Source organism: Crotalus tigris, unplaced genomic scaffold (assembly GCF_016545835.1).
Source record: "Crotalus tigris isolate CLP2741 ecotype Arizona unplaced genomic scaffold, ASM1654583v1 scf7180000017933.3771270, whole genome shotgun sequence".
Taxonomy (NCBI): Eukaryota; Metazoa; Chordata; class Lepidosauria; order Squamata; family Viperidae; genus Crotalus; species Crotalus tigris.
The window spans coordinates 203,422-222,278 of NW_024096726.1; the positions used below are offsets into that span (position 1 = coordinate 203,422).

Consider the following 18,857-nt stretch of genomic DNA (forward strand, 5'->3'; position numbering starts at 1 on the left):
GGAAGAGGCGGGGAAAGAGGCCGCGGCCTGCGCCCGAGCGACGCCCGGCCCTGCCCTGCCCAGCCCTGCCGCGGCCTGAGGGGGAGGGACGCCCGAGGGGGGCGGCCTCCCTCCCACAACAGCCCGGTGAGGTAGGCCGGGGCAGGAGGAAGGCTGGGGCGGCCTGGGACTCGCCCCCATTATGCCTCCCCCTTACGAGGGTATATTGGGGGGGGGTGAGTTCAATTTTATTTTTATTTTTTTTTATTATAATCCCCTTCGGATTTAGCCCTCCGCAGGAGGCCTTAAGCTGTCCCATCTGCAGGTGCTGTGGGCCAAGAGAGTGTGAAGTATTCGATATACTGTACATGTAAAAACATTATATATGTATAAACACACACACAGAGAGAGACATACACACAAGAATACACACACACACACATATCTTGCATATATCCACACAAACATATGTGTATATACACACACACATATGTTGTATATACACACATACATATAGATAGGGATATAGTTATGGATATCTCCCACTGGACTGCAGCAGCATAGAAGTGCTAGTAAGTAAATGAATGAACAAACAAACAAATAGATAAATAAATACACACATACATAGAGATAGGGATTTAGTTATGGATATCTCCCACTGGACTGCAGCAGCATAGAAGTGCTAGTAAGTAAATGAATGAACAAACAAATAGATAAATAAATACACACATACATTTAGTTATGGATATCTCCCACTGGATTGCAGCAGCATAGAAGTGCTAGTAAGTAAGTAAATGAATGAACAAACAAACAAATAAATACATAAATATGTTGTACATACACACATACATAGAGATATAGTTATGGATTCTCCCACTGGACTGCAGCAGCATAGAAGTGCTAGTAAGTAAGTAAATGAATGAACGAGCAAACAGATAGATAAATATGTGGCAGCATAGTGCTAGTAAATCAATCAATCAGACAAATAATAAATAACAGCATGGAGTTACTGGGAGTTGGAGGCATATAAATGTACCAATAAAGCAGAATATTTGTAGTTCAAGGTTGAAATGAGGGGTCTGTGATGCTTTCTGAGCTTGGTTGTTTTCTTGTAGACGTTTCATTAACCAACATCATCAATACTAGAAAGGAGTGAGGTTTACTCTGCTTATATACAATATAAACAATCTACTACTGATGATGTTACCTAGTTTGAGTAATGAAACATCAGTAAGAAAATAACCAAGCTCAGAGAACACGAAGGACCCTGCATATAAATGTAATAAATAAATAAAAATACACATACTGTATTTCTCTGGGTGCATATGCACATCTTAAATTTATTTACTAGGGGTTCTATGCTACTCCAATCCAGAAAAGTGGGGAGAGGGAGATGATTATTATCCTGCCTTTTTATATATAAATCAAGGTGGTGAACATGCCAAATACACCTGTCTTGTTTTCCTCACAATAACAGCCAGAGCTCTGTGAGATGGGTTGGATTGAGAAAAAGTATACATGAAGATGCATCTCTGTGTATTCTGCATATATTCTGTATACATCTCAAAGTTTATGTACTACCATACAGACACCCAAAATATTATATGAACCTGCCTAGTATTTGGATACACGCTCTTTAGAAAATCTCCAAGCAGTTGCCCCGGTGTAGGCAGCTGTAAAATGTCCCATAAAAAAAAAAAAAAAAGCAGAAGCAAATCATTCCATTTTGCTGCCTAAATACTTTGGAGAATTATCACCCCTAAGTAGAGATCAACAAAGTTTGTGTTTACTTTTCCTGGGGCTACACCAAATGGATGTTGCTATGTGTGAAATTATAGATAATTAGGGCATTGTTTTTGTTTTTGCTTTTGATAGGTACCCAAGAAGAATCTCCTGTGTTCCTTCCTGTAAAAAAAAGGTGGAAGACTCACCAATCTCTGTGTTAAGGTTAGTAACTTTCTAGCCATAACTCTAATTGCGTGTATCAGCCTTTCTAAACCTGATAGGAATCACAACCCCATGGGCCAATTCTACTTTATTGTAAATCTGAAATACAATTCTCTCCTCTCCCCCCCCCCACATCTCCTTTACAGCCCAAGAAACTAGGCCTCTTCCCCTGCCAGTTATCCATCTCTAGGCTACTGTAAGAGATGACAGCTATGCTATCTCTTATCTGATTATTCCATTGGCTGTATCTCTTCGCTTTGTCTTCCAAGACCATTCCTACACACCATTACAAAGGGGAATTGAGATTTAGAAACTAGGTAAGGCCCCTTCTGAGCCTCTTGCCCCTCCCATAGCTGTAGGCTACGCTGTCTCTTATCTGACCATTCCCCTCCCTGTGCCTCTTGTCCTAGTGTCCCAAGGTCTTTCTCATAGCTCTAGGTTGAGAACCAGATAGGAATCACAACCAGATCAGCTAATTCTGCTTCATTGTTAAAGCTACGCTGACAGAATCTTGCTGGTTGGTTCCCTTAGATCAGTGGTTCTCAACCTGTGGGTCGGGACTCCATTTGGGGTCAAACGACCATTTCACAGGGGTCGCCAAACAACGCAGTCCGCCATTTTTTCCCCTTTTCCTTAGCTGTGCTACTCCCTTTTATTATATTGGCTTTTGAAAGCCAATAGAATAGACTCTCTTGAATAGAGTCTAATTCTATTGGCTTTCAAAAGCCAATAGGAATTGTCCAGGCTGTCTCTGCCCTGCTGAGCCCGCCAAAAGTCCCATTCTGCAAACGGTGCTGCACCAGTTGAGTAGTCCTCGACTTACGATCGGTTGAGTAGTTCTCGACTTACGACCGGTTGGGGGTCGCGGCATTAAAAAGGTTGAGAACCACTACCTTAGATCTAGGTTGGTTCTCTCCTTGAGAGCCAACCTAGATCTAATGGAACCGACCACAATGATTCTATCAACATAGCTTTACAATAAAGTAGAACTAAGGAGAAATTTCCTGACAGTTAGAACAATTAATTGCCTCCAGAAGTTGTGGGTGCTCCATCGCTGGAGGTTTTGAAGAAGAGATTGGACAGTGCTTGCATCTACCCATCTCATCCATTCGGGCAGGATGAGTGTGCTCTGTGTTCTGTCAGCTAAGGAGTGTGACTGTCAAGACCCAGAAGGACAGTCTTTTCTGCCATGGCATCTACCCTCTGGAATGTTCTCTCTAGAGATCACATTGGCTCCATCCTTGTTGGGCTTCCATAAGGCCCTGAACTCGTGGCTCTTTAAGCAAGCCTGGGTTCCCACATATGGGATGAAACCCATTGCTCAGCTATGTTGAATGTCAGAATGTAGCTTTAAGATCTTTTTTCCAGCTGTTCTCTTTATTTTATTTTTTTTTCTATATAAATCAGAATAGAACTAGAAGGGACCTTGGAGGTCATTATTATTATGTTTTTATTGTTTTTAATAGTGTAAGATGTCCAGAGTCAGATGTGTAAGATGGACAGTTGTAGAAGTCCTTTAAAATAAATAAATAAAGTATATTTTTGGGGAGAAATAGTAAGGGAACATTGGTTATCTGCCATGACATAATAAGGTGCAATTTCTTTTCAAAATATTTTGAGTCTTTGGCTGTTGGGACTAAACTATTAGAAACATTTTGTCAATGTGTATAAGCAAATAAACAGCAGTTACTTTCTTTCAACTCCTGAAGTAGTTGCTGTGGATAAATTATCTTTTTGTTTTAGAAAGAGAGGGGTGCGGAGGAAATATTCATTGTTTGAATTTTGTGACATTTTGCATGGGGGGGGGGGAATAATCCTAAGAAGCTTATAATTTATAGTAGCACAAAGAGGCTAAAAGTTACATGTTTAATTGAAATATACATTATCAATGACCTATAATGCACTTCTGCACAAGACAAGCCTCTGATGCTGCCAATTTTTTTGCATATTTATTTATTAAATTTATAGGTTGTCCATCTCACTATCAACTCTGGGCGGCATTGGTCTAAGAAGCCAATTTATAGCCATTTTTTTATCAAGAGGGAAAGAAATTTATATGGATGAATAATGTATAAATGATTACTCTTTTGGGGTGTCAAATGAATAGTGGGTTACTAACTGAAAACAAAAGGCATGGAGACTTGTAGAGCATCCATGTTGTTCTGTGAAAGTTCTTTCGATCAAGGTTTTCTTTTCCAAAATGTTGGTTGGGAAAGTTGAAACTATCATTCATGCTGTTCCTTTCAGAATTTTTTTTTAAAAAATACAATTAATAAAATTAAAATAGATGATACGCTTGGAAAATAGCAATTTTAAGGCAGTGTTTTTCAACCTTGGCAATGTTGAGCAGGCTGGGGAATTCTGGGAATTAAAAGTCCACACAAATTAAAGTTGCTGAGGTTGAGAAACATTGCCTTTAGGTAAACCCTGTTCTATTAAATATCAAAAAGTCCCTCTTTTAGGGAGCTGGGTAGTTCAGAAACATGAAAAATAAAATAAATAAAAATATATAGCAAGGTCATTATTCTCTCAGAAGATAGCAGCACTAAGCCAGCCTTGGCTGATCTTGAAAGTTAAACAAGGTCAGCCCCCATTAATAGTTGGATGGTACATTTTGACTTAACTGGGAAATCCTAGAACTGTAGAGTAGGCAGAAATATATATTTTTGAAGGGGAGAAACAGTGACAAATTGCTTTTGTAACACTGCCCAGAAAACTGCATAAATGCAGTCATTTAGGAACTGAGTCTGACTAGTCTAGAGTATCTTCAAGGTCATTATTTAAATTACAGACTTTAACGTTTATATGTTTTGGGGCAGTTTAAGTGTCAGTATACATGTAAGCCATACTGAAGTCGCAAGGATACCTTAATTGACACGTGTAGAATATGGCTTTGCTTTTGAAGTGACCATCATTTCCGGAAATTATGCCTTCAGTTGTGTTAAGAAACAAGCAGTGCAACTTCTCCACCCTCATAAGGAAGTATTTAAGGAGTGGCCAGGAGAAGAACTGACTCAGCCTCTGACAACACTAATTATTTTATTTTGCTGCCTTCCTAATCTTTTCTCATCTACAACTGATTAGGTAGCTTCACCTTGCCTTCCTCCAAGCCTTGTTAACCTAATAAAGAGTTAAATTCCCAAAGCAGCATACCATGGGCTCTTTTCCAAAATGCATTAAATAAATCCTGGTTTGGCATCCCATATTAACTATATCCCCTCCCCCAGCTAATTCTGTCTCTCTGCTGCACGTCTCTCTGATGGTACATAGTTTTCCCAAACAGCTGTTTACGTGCTGACATATATCCTTAAAATGCAGTACAGTACTGTACATTAAAAGAAGCCTAATTTCCTGAACTTGTAAGTTCTTTTATTTTTTTTTTCATTACCTAACTTAAATATTTTAAATATAACATTAGGGGTAGGAATAATTTTATAGAATACAGGTAGTCCTTGACTTACAACAGTTCAGTTAGTGGCTGTTTGAAGTTGCAATAGCCCTGAAAAATATGATTTATGACTGTATTTCACCCTTATGACTGTTGTAGCATCTCCATGGTCACGTGACCAAAATTTGGACGCTCGGCAACTGACTCATATTTATGACGATTATAGTATCCCCTGGTCATGTGATCACCCTTTGTGACCTTCTGACAAACAAAGTCAACGGGAAAGCCTGATTCATTTAACAACTGTGGCAAGAAAGGTCATAACATGGGACAAAACTCACTTAACAACCGTCTTACTGAGCCACAGAAATTTTGGGCTCAATTGTGGTCATAAATCGAGGACTATGTACTTATAAATCCCTGTTGGATACAAAATGTAGGTTTTTACAGGGGCTACATGTAGTGAGCTACTGGGCCTTTTATGTGGCTGGGCCTCCTAGCAGATGTGTTAAGAACTGCCCCGTTAGGGTGGGTTTATGTAGTTATAACAAATCTCACAGTTATGCTAAGTGCAAAGGGCCTTGAGTTCAAATCCTTGTGGGGCTTGCACCTCTGTGCCCGATGAATGCCAATAAATTGGTAGCCAGATGTGTAGTGCCTCCTATTGGTCAGTAGCAATTATTAACGTTCCCAAAGTGTACTGCATACAGTATTTAGAGTCAGCTATAAAACTTTGATAGCTTTTGCTTTTATTTTCCTACTGTCTCTAATCTGATGCCTGTAGACAAAATAAGAGATTGGTGATTCGACTCTTGGAGAGGTCTTTGGTGCTCTCTGAACTTGGTTGTTTTCTTGAAGACATTTCGCTAACCAAACTAGGTAATGTCATCCGTGGCATTATGGCAGGGAGTGGGGTTTGCTCTCAGTTTACATTCTATAGCTTGTTTTGTCAGTACTGGTGAGAATGATTTTGGTGGTTCTTTAGTTGGGCTGTTCGCTCTGAGCTTGTTTGGCAATTCCTTGATTGAAGTATTGTGTACTTCTTGATGATTGGACTGATGTTAATAATAGTAGTAGTAGTAGTAGTAGTAGTAGTAGTAGTAGTAGTAGTAGTAATAATAATTCAAACAGACAAGCACCTGCAACATAACACCCCGGACTTAACAATTGTTGATAAGAAAGACAAAAAAGTCTGGATAGTGGATGTGCCTGGAGACAGCAGAATAGATGAGAAAGAACTGGAAAAGATAACAAAATACAAAGACCTACAAATAGAAATAGAAAGATTGTGGCAAAGGCAAGCAAGGGTAGTACCAATAGTAATAGGCACCTTGGGTGCAATCCCAAAACAACTGGAGCACCACTTGAACACCATCATCGGCATTGACAAATTCGCCATTAGTCAATTGCAAAAGGCGGCCTTACTAGGAACTGCTTCCATCTTGCAATAATATCTGTAATACCATCAAACATCCACATCTGCCTGTCCCAGTCCTTGGTAAGGACTCGATAGGTAGACAAAAATGCCAAATCCAGTCTGAACATCTGGCTGACTGTGCAATGATCCATAATAATAATAATAATAATAACAACAACAACATCCACATCTGCCTATCCCAGGTCCTTGGTAAGGACTCGATAGGTAGACAAAACGCCAAATCCAGTCTGAACATCTGGCTGACTGTGCGATGATCAATAATAATAATAATGATAATAAAGTTGGAAGGGACTTGGAGGTCATCATTTTTTCCTGCATTATTGGGTGGGGGGGGAAAGTGATTTATTTCACACACTCCTCTATTTTGTGTATAAAACTACAATCCAGCAAATCTCTTTATAAAGTAATTGCATGTGTGTCTTGAGTTGTACCATTGAAGAATTTTTGTTGTTGTAAGAGCTTTGCCACCTGTTAATTTGTTCTTTGCTGATCCCTAACCCTCTCCCAGAATTTCAAAAGCACCATCCTGCCTTGTAAATACATTTATCCTTGCTTGTTTTATAAAATGAGGAACTCTGGAAAAATGTTGTGTGCTTCAGATTCAATATCATTGATCTCTCTGTCAATCTGCATCCCTCGAATATTTCCTCTAGGTGGCGCACCATAATTAAAATTGCAATAAAGTTGATCTTTGTCTTTCTCTGCATGGTTTCAAATATCTATTGCCAATGGAGCCTATGAAATATTAATAAATTACTCTAAGTAAAATGGTTAATTGATGGTAAAAGAATGCATATACACTGTCCAAACCAAACCAAACCAAACCAAACCAAAAGATTGGGAGACTGACACAAGTCTGGTGTCAACTCAGTATTTTTCCCTTTATGTATAATTTATTCCACATTTATTCATTATTTCACATTTAATTCATCATATCAGTAGAGATTGCTAGTAGAATATTAGTTTTTATTCTTAAAAAATTCTATGATAAAGCAGTAAATTAGTAATATAACAAATAGCATGAGAAACAGTAAGATACAAATATAAGCGTTGTATTCTAATCTGATGCTTACATACTGTTCATCAAAAACATATAAAATATACTTTTTAAATAAATTATATTAAGTCCTCTCTCTTTTGAAGCTTCTTTTTGGTTTTATCTCAAGCTCTTTTTCTTGAATTGTCACTTATTGGGAATAATGATTTACTTTTTTAGGTGATTTTTATATATCTTCTTGATGATAATAGATAAAGCTGATCGAGCAATGAGCTTTTGAGAGATTTGGTATACAGAAAAGTTCTCATGCTTCTTTTTCTGTATTCACGGTCTTCAAATCATCAAGAAATCCACCAATCTTCCATGGCCATTCATTATAAAACAAAGTCATACAGCACCTGGAATTCAGTTTTCTGCAAGACGTTCAGTAGAGAATTTTGGAATTGGATTGAGATCAGGAATCTGGCAGCACATTTTCCAACTAATATATTTCATTGAAAAACATAAATTTTGAGCTGAAGCTCAGTTCATCAGATTTATGATATTTGGGAGAAGAGAGAAAGCTATGGTAGGTGTGTTATGTAGATGCAGCTTGCATAAGAGAGAGAGAGAGAGAGAGAGAGAGAGAGAGAGAGACTACAAGTATCTTATCAGTTGTGATGTGTTAAAATGTGTTCATGTGTTTATTGAGACTTTCTGACATGGCCTAAGCTTTTGATGTATGGGAGCTCAGTAATTTCTCACTCAAACGATGCAGTTGAAGTCCTACTTTTCCCAAGCAATCTCCTTATTGCTTTGTCCTAGAGGAGTTGAAACACTCTGATATTATCTGGTCTTTGAGTCCTGATGTCAAGGGTTAGTTCTTTGGTGTAGAATTTGTCCTGTGCAAATTCCAGGCGGGGAGGGGGTGTTAGTCATATTGGAGGAAGAAGTGAATGCTTCATTTCAATGGGGTAAATGTGTCTTGCAGAAGTATATGGAGTTCTGGAGCTATATGTACAATATACATATCTGTCCAAGGATTACATTCTAAGCCTTTTCCTTCAGCCCTTCAAAGTCTCTGGAAATTTGGCTATATCCGCACCTGAAACTGGGAAGCATCTGGTCAAACCTTATAAAATGATTCTCTCTGACTCGGGCTGGGGAATTCTGGGAGTTGAAGTCCATGCATCTTAAGTTGACAAGGTTTGGAAACCCAGGTCTAATCTGATAACTTCTGATTCCTGGTTCAGGAATGGCATCTGCCGATTGCTGTTGCTTCTTGCCCTTGTAAGATGGCTAAGAGAGATATCTTCATCAAATGTAATTTAGTGAGATTCTTACTCTAAACCAGTGGTTCTCAACCTGTGGGTCGGGACCCCATTTGGGGTTGAACGACCATTTCACGGGGGTCGCCAAACAACGCAGTCCGCAATTCCCCCCCCCCCCTTTTCCTTAGCTTTGCTATTCCCTTTTATTCTATTGGCTTTTGAAAGCCAATAGAATAGACTCTCTTGAATAGAGTCTAATTCTATTGGCTTTCAAAAGCCAATAGGAATTGTCCAGGCTGTCTCTGCCCTGCTGAGCCCGCCAAAAGTCCCATTCTGCAAACGGTGCTGCACCAGTTGAGTAGTCCTCGATTTACGACCAGTTGAGTAGTCCTCGACTTACGACCAGTTGGGGGTCGCGGCATTAAAAAGGTTGAGAACCACTGCTCTAAACCGAAACAAATCAATGTTCAGTATTAACATCATCAGTAGCAAATGTACGGTAAGTTGAGTTGCAGAAATAAGGAGACTTGCCCACACACTACCGTTCCATCTGCTGTATTCATTTTATTATTACTCCTATAGCTTTCTCTTTTGATTCAGCTCTCTGTTTTGTCTTTACTCCATGTTCAAAACAATTTTTAGACAGTGGAACTACAAGGAATTGAAGCCCTGATAGAAACACTATTCTGATAGAAATGTGCTAATTGCACAAGTTAAAAAGAAAATGATTCTATCACACCGGAAATCCAAAATGAAAAGTAAATAAGACAGTTGGTAAAAAAAGGATTATTTTTATCCATTGAGTCAGTTTTGTTTTCATATCCTTCTTTCTTTAGGCATTTGGCCAGGCACTTATAGGCATTTCAGGGCTGGATAAATATTTTATCCTTATAGTAATCTATAGCCACATTTAATGCTATACACATTTAATCCATCAAGGCAAACTCACTCATGACTTTGACTTAAGGCTAAGTTAAATTTGGCATAAAAGGATCTTTCAGCTCAGTCCTAAGTCATGGCTAATTTAACAGTGATTTCTTGAATATGCCAAAACCGGCTGGTTTTACTGAAAACTAAGCCATAAACCTTGATTTCAAACAATGGTAGCTGGGAGTACGCTTCAAACAAATGGTATGGCTTCCTAATTCCCAGGATGGTATGATGTTGCAAAAATGTTTTAGTTTGAAGGTTGCTTTCTGACTTTCAGAATAAAAAAAAGTAGCTTCCTTTTGTTTATTTTTAACCTTAACTATGACGGATCTTCTTTCCGTACACAAGTCTGCTGCCATCAAATCTACATGGGTGGTTGAGTGTCTATGAAGATTCTCAGTCATCCAGGTCATAGTTGTATCAAAAGTGGTTTTTATTTTTGAAAAAGGAACTGATTTTTTGAGGAAGAAGATGTTTTGCTTCTTATCCTGGAAGCTCCATCAGTTGTACACTGATGAATAGGATGTTAGGAAGCGAAAAGTTTTCTTCCTCAAAAAAAATCACTCCAGTTGCCTTTTCAAAAATAACAACCACTTTCGATAGATGATTTATTAGGGCTTATTGTTGTGGCTTTTTGTGGCATAATGCTGAAATATAACTGGTGTAACCAGGGCTTTTTTTCTCATAGAACACCCAGAACAGCGTTCCGGCACCTTTTTTGGATGGAACCTTGTAGTGTAGGCAAGGTGGGTTGTATGACATGTGTGAGTTCTGGCACCTTTTTTTTTTTAGAAAAAAAGCACTGGGTGTAACTACTTAAATTCTTGTTTCTAGAGATGTCAGATGTTAAAATCCATTTCTGCAAGTGAAACTGTACTTAAATGATTCTACCTTTGAAAAGTTAGAAAGTTCCATTAGAAAGTTCCATTGTTCTAACTGGGGCCAATTACAGGAAGATTCTGTCACTGGTCTTATCACAATTTCATTGAACACCTTGCTGTTCCTGGGCATAATTTAAAGGGCTAGTTGTGACCTAAATAATTTCTTGGAGGATTGTATTCTCCTTCCCCAAGTCTGTTCTGGACTTAGTGTATGGAGAAAGCCCCCACTCCCCTTTTTTGACCCATAAGAGATACTTTGCGTGGAAATTTTGGTGACTGCTTCCCTGAAGTATGCAAACTGCAGCTTACGTTAAAACACTTTTGGGGGTCTTGGGATCTTCTTAGATGGTGCTAAATTTTTGATTGAATTGTACATGGACTATTTCGTTTTTCTTTCAGTATTTCATATTGATATACAAAACCGTGCACGGACATTGCTTTTATTTCAAACCTTTGATCTAGGAGTAATATCAACACGTGGTTTTGTATATCTCCATTCTACACCACACTTTTTTTCTCTCTCTCTCTTTACAATAGCATGCTTCACTTATGTGAATCTTACAACATTCCATTCCATATGAAGGTCTTGATTGTACCTTACAGCATGTGTGTCCCATTGTTCCTTGTGCGATGCAGTTTCTTCAAAATTGCAGCTCCCCCTTTTTTTCCTCTTTTTAATTTTTACAAACTCTACAGTCTTCTTCTTCAGGTTTATGACTGCACTTCCGATTCATTTTAAAATCGTTTCCTGTTCATGTATAATGAACACAGCCCTCTGGATTGAATGGTGACAATGGTGGATCAAGCAAACCTTTAATTTCCCAACTCTGGAATTCAGATCCCCCTCAGAAATCCGTTTTGTTTCTGTGTGCACATGGCATTTTTCTGATTAAACTACGCCTCTTATTTTTCTGTTCTGATCAGGTAACATTTTTAGATGCCAAAATGTAGTGCTGCTTGCTGTTCCCCTACGAATGCCGAAGCTCTTGATTGTATGACTTAAAATGACAGCGTACTTCAACCTGCTGTAGCTATCTGAAATACTGGCAATAAACACTTCTCCAGACACGCAAAAATCATGTACGTAAAAAGTGAAAGCCTCAAATAAGAGAGTCAGTATATGCCAGGCCAGTTATCCTCAAATAGATAAATAAATCGTGGCTCCCTCTGCATTAGCTGTTGGGAGAAATGCATTCATGTTCCTTACCGTCAGTTTAATTGTGTACTGTTTTTGGACTAATTAGGACCATGGCATGATCTGAGGTCAGAAATGGAACAAATGTTTTTTTTTTTTTTTTTTTTTTTTTTTTTGAGTCTGATCCATCCACTTCCCCCCCCCCTTTTTAAATGCCATCTGCCATTACTGTGACAGCGCATTTTGCTCCCCCCCCCCCCGCTTTACTCTAATAACTAGCATATATGCAAGGTAATAGAGCTATTTCCTTCCCCCAGGAAAAAAAAAATACAAACCTAAAACTGCTTCCATTCTGTTTCTTCTCTTTACCCTTTTCCAGAAGCTCGCAATTTAAAAAGAAAATTGCGCGGAAGGAACAAAACAATGTTTTATTTTAAAATCATAATGGTACTAACTCCGCTCCCCATTTTACCATGCAAGCAGCTGCAGAAGCTTTCTCTTCCAAATGGGTGATGTAAGAGCTTCTTTGTCAGCCAAAGCTGTAATGAATAAAAACCTGAGATCCCAAATCCCAGCAATATTTGAAGAAGCCTGTAAGGATTCTGGTAGAAGAGGACAGAGCCATTGAATTCAAGCTTGTAGACTTGAAATGAAAACAAAGATATTCAAATTCTGTTTCTGCAACTTGCTAGACCTTTTTTAGTTTTTCCTCCAGATGGGAGGAATGGATGTGTCGAGGCATCAAACCCCCAATACTGGGCCTTCAACCTTTCCATTGCATATATAAGAATATTTCCTATTCTGCACTTTTGCACCTAAAATATTTCATTTCATGTGGGCAGTTAGAGATAGATCCATTTTGAATTCAGGATGTGTGTAAGTCTAAGTTCCAGTATTTTTAAATTTAATCATGACTAATGAGATCCAGTTTGATGTAGACTCAGGAAACTGTGAATTCTAGTCCCACTTTGGGCCTGAAGCCAGTTCTCGTTTCTCAGCCCTAAGAATCAGGCAAGGACAAACCACTAACAAAATCTTTCCATAAAACTGCAAGAGCTAGTCCAGGCAGCCACTAGGAGTCAACACAGACTGGAAAGTCTGCATACACACATATGCCTAGTTAGATGAAGTTCAGCAGAAGGGGAGCTGAAAACAGAAGGACCAATAGAAATGGCTCTTTGCTTTCTTAAGTGGTTTCCATCTCAGTTTGTTATACACTATGCACCCTCGGCTGTTTTTCTCTTCCTTCTCCAATATTCTTCCTTTTATGCTATCTCTTTTAAGTAGGTAAGTTTGCTGGCAGTTTGCTTCTTACTGCTCTGGAGCTTTTTCCCTATTAAATAGTACTGTAGGTTAAATCACACAAGAAATAAGTGACCAAAACTACTTTTCGTGATCAGCAAATTCCAAATATTTTTTTTTTACCCTTGTTATACCCCTGTATAACAAAAGGTGCTATTAACGTGTGCATATAATGTTTGAACATTTTCTCCTCTCTGCACAGAAAACAGAACATTAGGAAAAAGGATTCCTGATATCCTCAACATCCTATTTTTCTTTATTCAGGAGAAGATTACAGCGGGATTACTCTTGATTTCTTTGGGGTATTTTGTACTTCAGAACAAGTGCTGAGCCAGTATTTTAAACCCACTGGAAAAAATATTCATAAGAAATGGATGTTTTTCATGATTACTGTATAATCTGTTGCTTGAAATTGTACATACTGTATTGCTTATGGGGTCCTAGTCTTGCTACTTCACATTTGTGAAATCTTCAGTGAATCCCATGCTCTCGGTGTATTTGGTACATGACTCAGTTTAATATATTCTAAGTATGTTTCTTATTCAGTCAGTCAAATGTTGGACTGATATAAATATGCCTGATTGTTTGTTTTGAAGATTAATGATGGGAAATTAGAAGCTTATGCAAGGACTTTTTAACAGATTTATATATTAAGATTTCCCTATTTCATATAAATCATAGAAACAGTCTTCTATCTGCAGTACTTTTAAAACATTGCTCTGTCATTCAAGAAAGATGGGGATATTTGAACACAGGCCAGATTCATTTTTTACTCCTCTTCAACTTCCACGTGAAGTATTTTTTTCTTCCTCGAGAAGAAATTGCATATTTATAAATCAAACCAAAACTAAATAATCAATCCACCCGCTGCCTTATTATATTTTAGCCTTTCTCTGAGTTATGGCAGCTGATAAATAAAGAAAATTGAACTCTCGTTGTTTTATTAGAGTTTAATCTGCCTTTTCAAATGCAAAGATGCTTCTTAAATATATTGCCTATTGTTTAACCTTTAAAAACCAAAGCCTTTTTCCCAACTTTATAGGCAACGGTTAATCAAAAGCTAAATAAAGAAGTTACTATGGTTGTATAATTAGCAATGCTTACAATCTTCCCTATTCAATAATATATTGATTAAGGAGTAGTCCGTTACTGAATAGCATGAGACAAGTATGAAGTACCATTATATCTACAAAGGGCTTGGGCTTTATTTTTGTGCTTTGACTCCTGAAACAAGGCAGTTGCCTAAAGAGTAGCAGGATAAAAGAATAATGAACAAATTAGTTCCTCGGGCTTATAAATTACATCTTCAACCCAAGGCATACTGTGCTATTTTCAAGCAGTGGACCATGAAAGAGCTTCGGTTCTGTAGGACTTCTACAGAACAGGTAGTCCTTGACTTACAACAGTTCCTTTAGTGATCATTCAAAGTTACAACGGCACTGGGAAAAAAAGGGAACGACGACTGTTTTTGACACGATCGTTGCAGCAGCCCCGTTGGTCACGTGATCAAAATTCAGACGCTTGGCAACTGACTCATACTTAAGATGATTGCAGTGTCCCTTGGTCACGTGATCCGCTTTTGTGACCTTCTGACAAGCAAAATCAATGGGGGAGCCAGATTCACTTAACAACCAAGTTACTAACGTATCAGCTGCAGTGATTCACTTAACAACTGTGATAGTCGTAAAAAGGGGCAAAACCCGCTTAACAAATGTCTCACTTGGCAACAGAAATTTTGGGGAAAGCCAGATTTACTTAACAACCGTGTTGCTAACTTAACAACTGTTGTAAAACGAGACAAAACTCACTTTTCACAGTTACAACCTTCACAGCAACCCCATGATCATGTGATCAAAATTCAGACGCTGGTTAGTAACTGGTTCATTACTTATGACCATTGCAAGGTCCCCGGGTCACGTGATTCCCTTTTGCGACTTTCTGACAAGCAATGTCAATGGGGGAGCCAGATGCACTTAACAACCAAGTTACTAACTTATCAGCTGCAGTGATTCACTTAACAACTGTGATAGTCGTAAAAAGGGGCAAAACCTGCTTAACAAATGTCTCACTTAACAACAGAAATTTGGGGCTCAGTTGTGGTTGTAAGTTAAGAACTACCTGTAGATGTCTTCAGGTAGACGTTCAAACAAAATGGATGAGAACATCAAGCCCTGAGACAAATTATGAGCTTCTGTTTCAATTTCTCCCAGCCTGCCCATACCACATATCTAAGAGAAGGAAAGAGAACCAGTGAAACCCAGTACCTGCCCTGCCCCATTGCCCCCTTAATGGCACTGAATAACATTTCCTGGGTATTTGATCTTGAAGCAAGTGTCTTACCACACAGAGCCTTCAAAATCTTCATCAACAGATAACAGCTTTGGAAAAACAATTCTTCAAACCTAATCTGAGAACGATATTTATTTTTTATTTATTAAATTGTTATGCCCTATAAGTGACTCTGGGGGGCTGAGCAGAGAAGCCACTGTATAAAATAACATTTTTTATTCACACTGCCCGATGCTCCATTATAGTAGATTGTTGAATAACATAGAGTGATGGCTGCTACACTACACCCCATTCATTAGAAGCCTAAGCGGGTCCTTCTTTTGAATACGCATTCGTTATGATTACATAATGAAGCAGCCAAAGGAAAAAGTGAAAAATTAACAGCGATTTGCAGGCAGAGCATTGGCAGTACATAAGCACAATAACACCAAGGAGTGCCATGCAAATTGGAAAAAAAAAAAAAGTGGTTTTGTTATGAAGTAGACAGGCCCCAAATACGCAAACATCTGCTCTTACGCAGAGTCTAAATTGTTCCAAACATTATAATTTTCCGAATTTAAAAAATTGGCCATCGCAAACAAGAGCGTGTATCAATATACTTTTTTTAAAAAAATCTGCCCCGCTTGTCATTTATTCAGCAGTATTCAAAATTGTAAGTCTTCTGGCCATCGAAAACGCTGGTGTTGGGGGGAAGGGGGAGGGGTAGTTTATCTATTGCTTTTTTAGAGGCAGCTGCTGCCCACTCAGAAACAGATGGCAGGAATGTTCTGAATAAATCTGATCATTTAGCGTTAAAAAGAAGAGGGGTAAGCGCATGCTTAAGCATAGCATGCTATTTTATGCATGCCACTGATCTAATGGGTTGCTCATCCTATATATTCATTTGCAGGGCTGTTGATGCGAGGGAGGGCACATCTTGGAAAGCAGCTTTCAACAACTGTCTTTTAGATGTGTTGAATTCCAGTTGTGTTATATCCAAAATTTGTTGCCCGTGTTATCATTGTTTCTTTAACTTGTTCCTCTTCCATCTTTAAAAACTTAACATATATTTATAAAGTTTCTTAATCAATTTTTCATCTGATGTCAGTAGTATCTGGCCAAATTCTGTGTTCTTTATAAAATCCAGATGTTTTAACATCTTTTTTGTATCTCGTTTGGATTTGCAGATATGGCTACCATGGTAGGTCTATATCGTTCTTCTCATTCTTGTCTGTGTTTTAATTTTCCTTCATTATTCAAAGTGTTTTTATAGGTCACAATTAACTATGAATTCCAGTTCTTATCACCTCCAGCTTTGTAGCCACTGAGATTTTTGCTAGCTTTGAGTTTTTCACTGTCCCATTCCCTCCGCTTTGTAAAATGATTTGCTACACATCTTTTTAAAAAGTGTTTAAAGCATTTATGAATATTCTTAAAGGCCATTAGTTTGATCAGCTTTAGGTAGCATCAGTGAGACATATAATACAAAAAAACCAGCCATAGCTAAAATTAACCTGTGCTATTTGCCATATAAACATCCTTTGTTTTCCTTTTTCCTGTATTCATTACAACTGGTGTCGGGCAGCCGTGAGTAAAGTTTTTACATCATTTTAGTGTGTGTCAGAATGACCTGGAAATACCAAGATTTCAAATAATGTGCTAGAAAACGCAACATAGGGCTATGTGGAATTATGAGCTAGATTTTAAATATTTGCAATAATAATGATACAATGTTTGCATTTAGACCAAAATCAGTAGATCTAAATGTAGTATGTTTAGTGGGTCACCTTAAGAATGGCACAGCCTTACTGTATCATGTTAAGATGAATTTGATTTTGGCTTTGTGTGACATGCTGATCCAGCCAACGGTTATTTATTATAGACACTGTCAAGCAAGCATATGGGTTTCTGGTTTAAATCTATAATCAACCAAATATTTGAAACGGTTAAGAAAACAAAGCAACTTTCTTATGAACTTTGAAATTATGTTTGAATAGCAAGACAGGAAACAAGACTGGAAGAGTAGAGATCTTGAGTGGCTGAAACACAGTTTTATAGATCTTTTTATTCTTTTTCAGAATTCAATGTTCAGAATGATCTGTAGGCCTGCCCATAAAACTCCTGCCTACATTGATTTAAGATAGTGTTTCTCAATCTTGGTTAACTTGAAGAATCTGGACTTCAAGTTCCAGAATTCCTAGCTGAGGGAATTGCCTGAGAAATTCTGAGAACACATCTTGAAGTTACCAAGATTGAGAAGCACTAATTTAAAATCTTGGCTTTCACTGTACTTTTACAAATACTGTATATTCCGGCGTATAGGGCGACCTGGTGTATAAGGCGACCCCTGAGTTCGACACCGAGTCGCAAGACGATTGACGCCAAGTCGCATGCCTAGAAAGTCATCTTATACGCCGGAAACTACCGGTATTTCCGGCGTATAAGACGATAGACGCCAAGTCGCATGCCTAGATAGTCATCTTATACGCTGGAAACTACGTTATTTCTGGCGTATAAGACGATCAACGCCGAGTTGCATGCCTAGAAAGTCGTCTTATACACCAGAAACTACCTTATTTCCGGCGTATAAGACGACCCCCAAGTTCAGAGGCTGTTTCAATGGTCTCAAAAGTCGTCTTATACGCTGGAATATACGGTATACTGTTGTAGATTCCTTAGGCTTCCTCATTTAACTTGCAGATAATACTTTCCAAATAAAAATGAATGATTTCTGTCTGGAGGATACAAAACTGCCTGATGGTGGTTTCCTTAGAGACCACCAGATTTCACAGCTCACCCGTTAAAGCTCTTTTTAACCTTCAAAACAAGGCCTGACACTTGACTTTCCCTACAAGACTGCCTCCTCACAGCAATAGTGCTTAGACTTACCCCCCCCCCAAACCCCAGTGCTTTACAGCCCTCTCTGAGCGGTTTAGAGTCAGCCTATTGACCCCAACAATCTGGGCCCTCATCTTACCAACCTGTAAAGGGTGGAAAGCTGAGTCAACTTCAAGCCCTGTCAAGATTGAACTGCAATACTGCATTCTAACAACTGCATCACCAGGAGTCTCAAAGCATATAAGATTGCCTTTTAGTATTGCCATGTTTTGTGAATGCCGAAATCATCACAGCAATTATTTTTGTGAATGAGCTATCAACTCCCTCCGCCCCATACAAGAGCAATTACTAGAACACCCACAACCATCTCAAATGTGCCTATTGAACCAAGAATTGTGAGGGCTTCTCCACATATATATATACTGCATCTCTTCTTTCTCGCCTGCTCCTCAGTTTACAGGAAAATGCTATTAGTTGACAATAGTTTGTACCGAAATTCAGATC

At 38.5% G+C, this 18,857-nt stretch overlaps 1 long non-coding RNA gene across 1 annotated transcript in view; it reads left to right on the plus strand.

Annotated features, from left to right (window-relative positions):
* LOC120308476 overlaps positions 1–18,857 on the plus strand; it is a 19,967-nt gene continuing 1,110 nt past the window's right edge. Inside the window, exons 1-2 of the long non-coding RNA XR_005556852.1 lie at positions 1–131; positions 1,855–1,926. This is a non-coding gene — a long non-coding RNA (uncharacterized LOC120308476). The remainder of the gene's footprint in view (positions 132–1,854; positions 1,927–18,857) is intronic.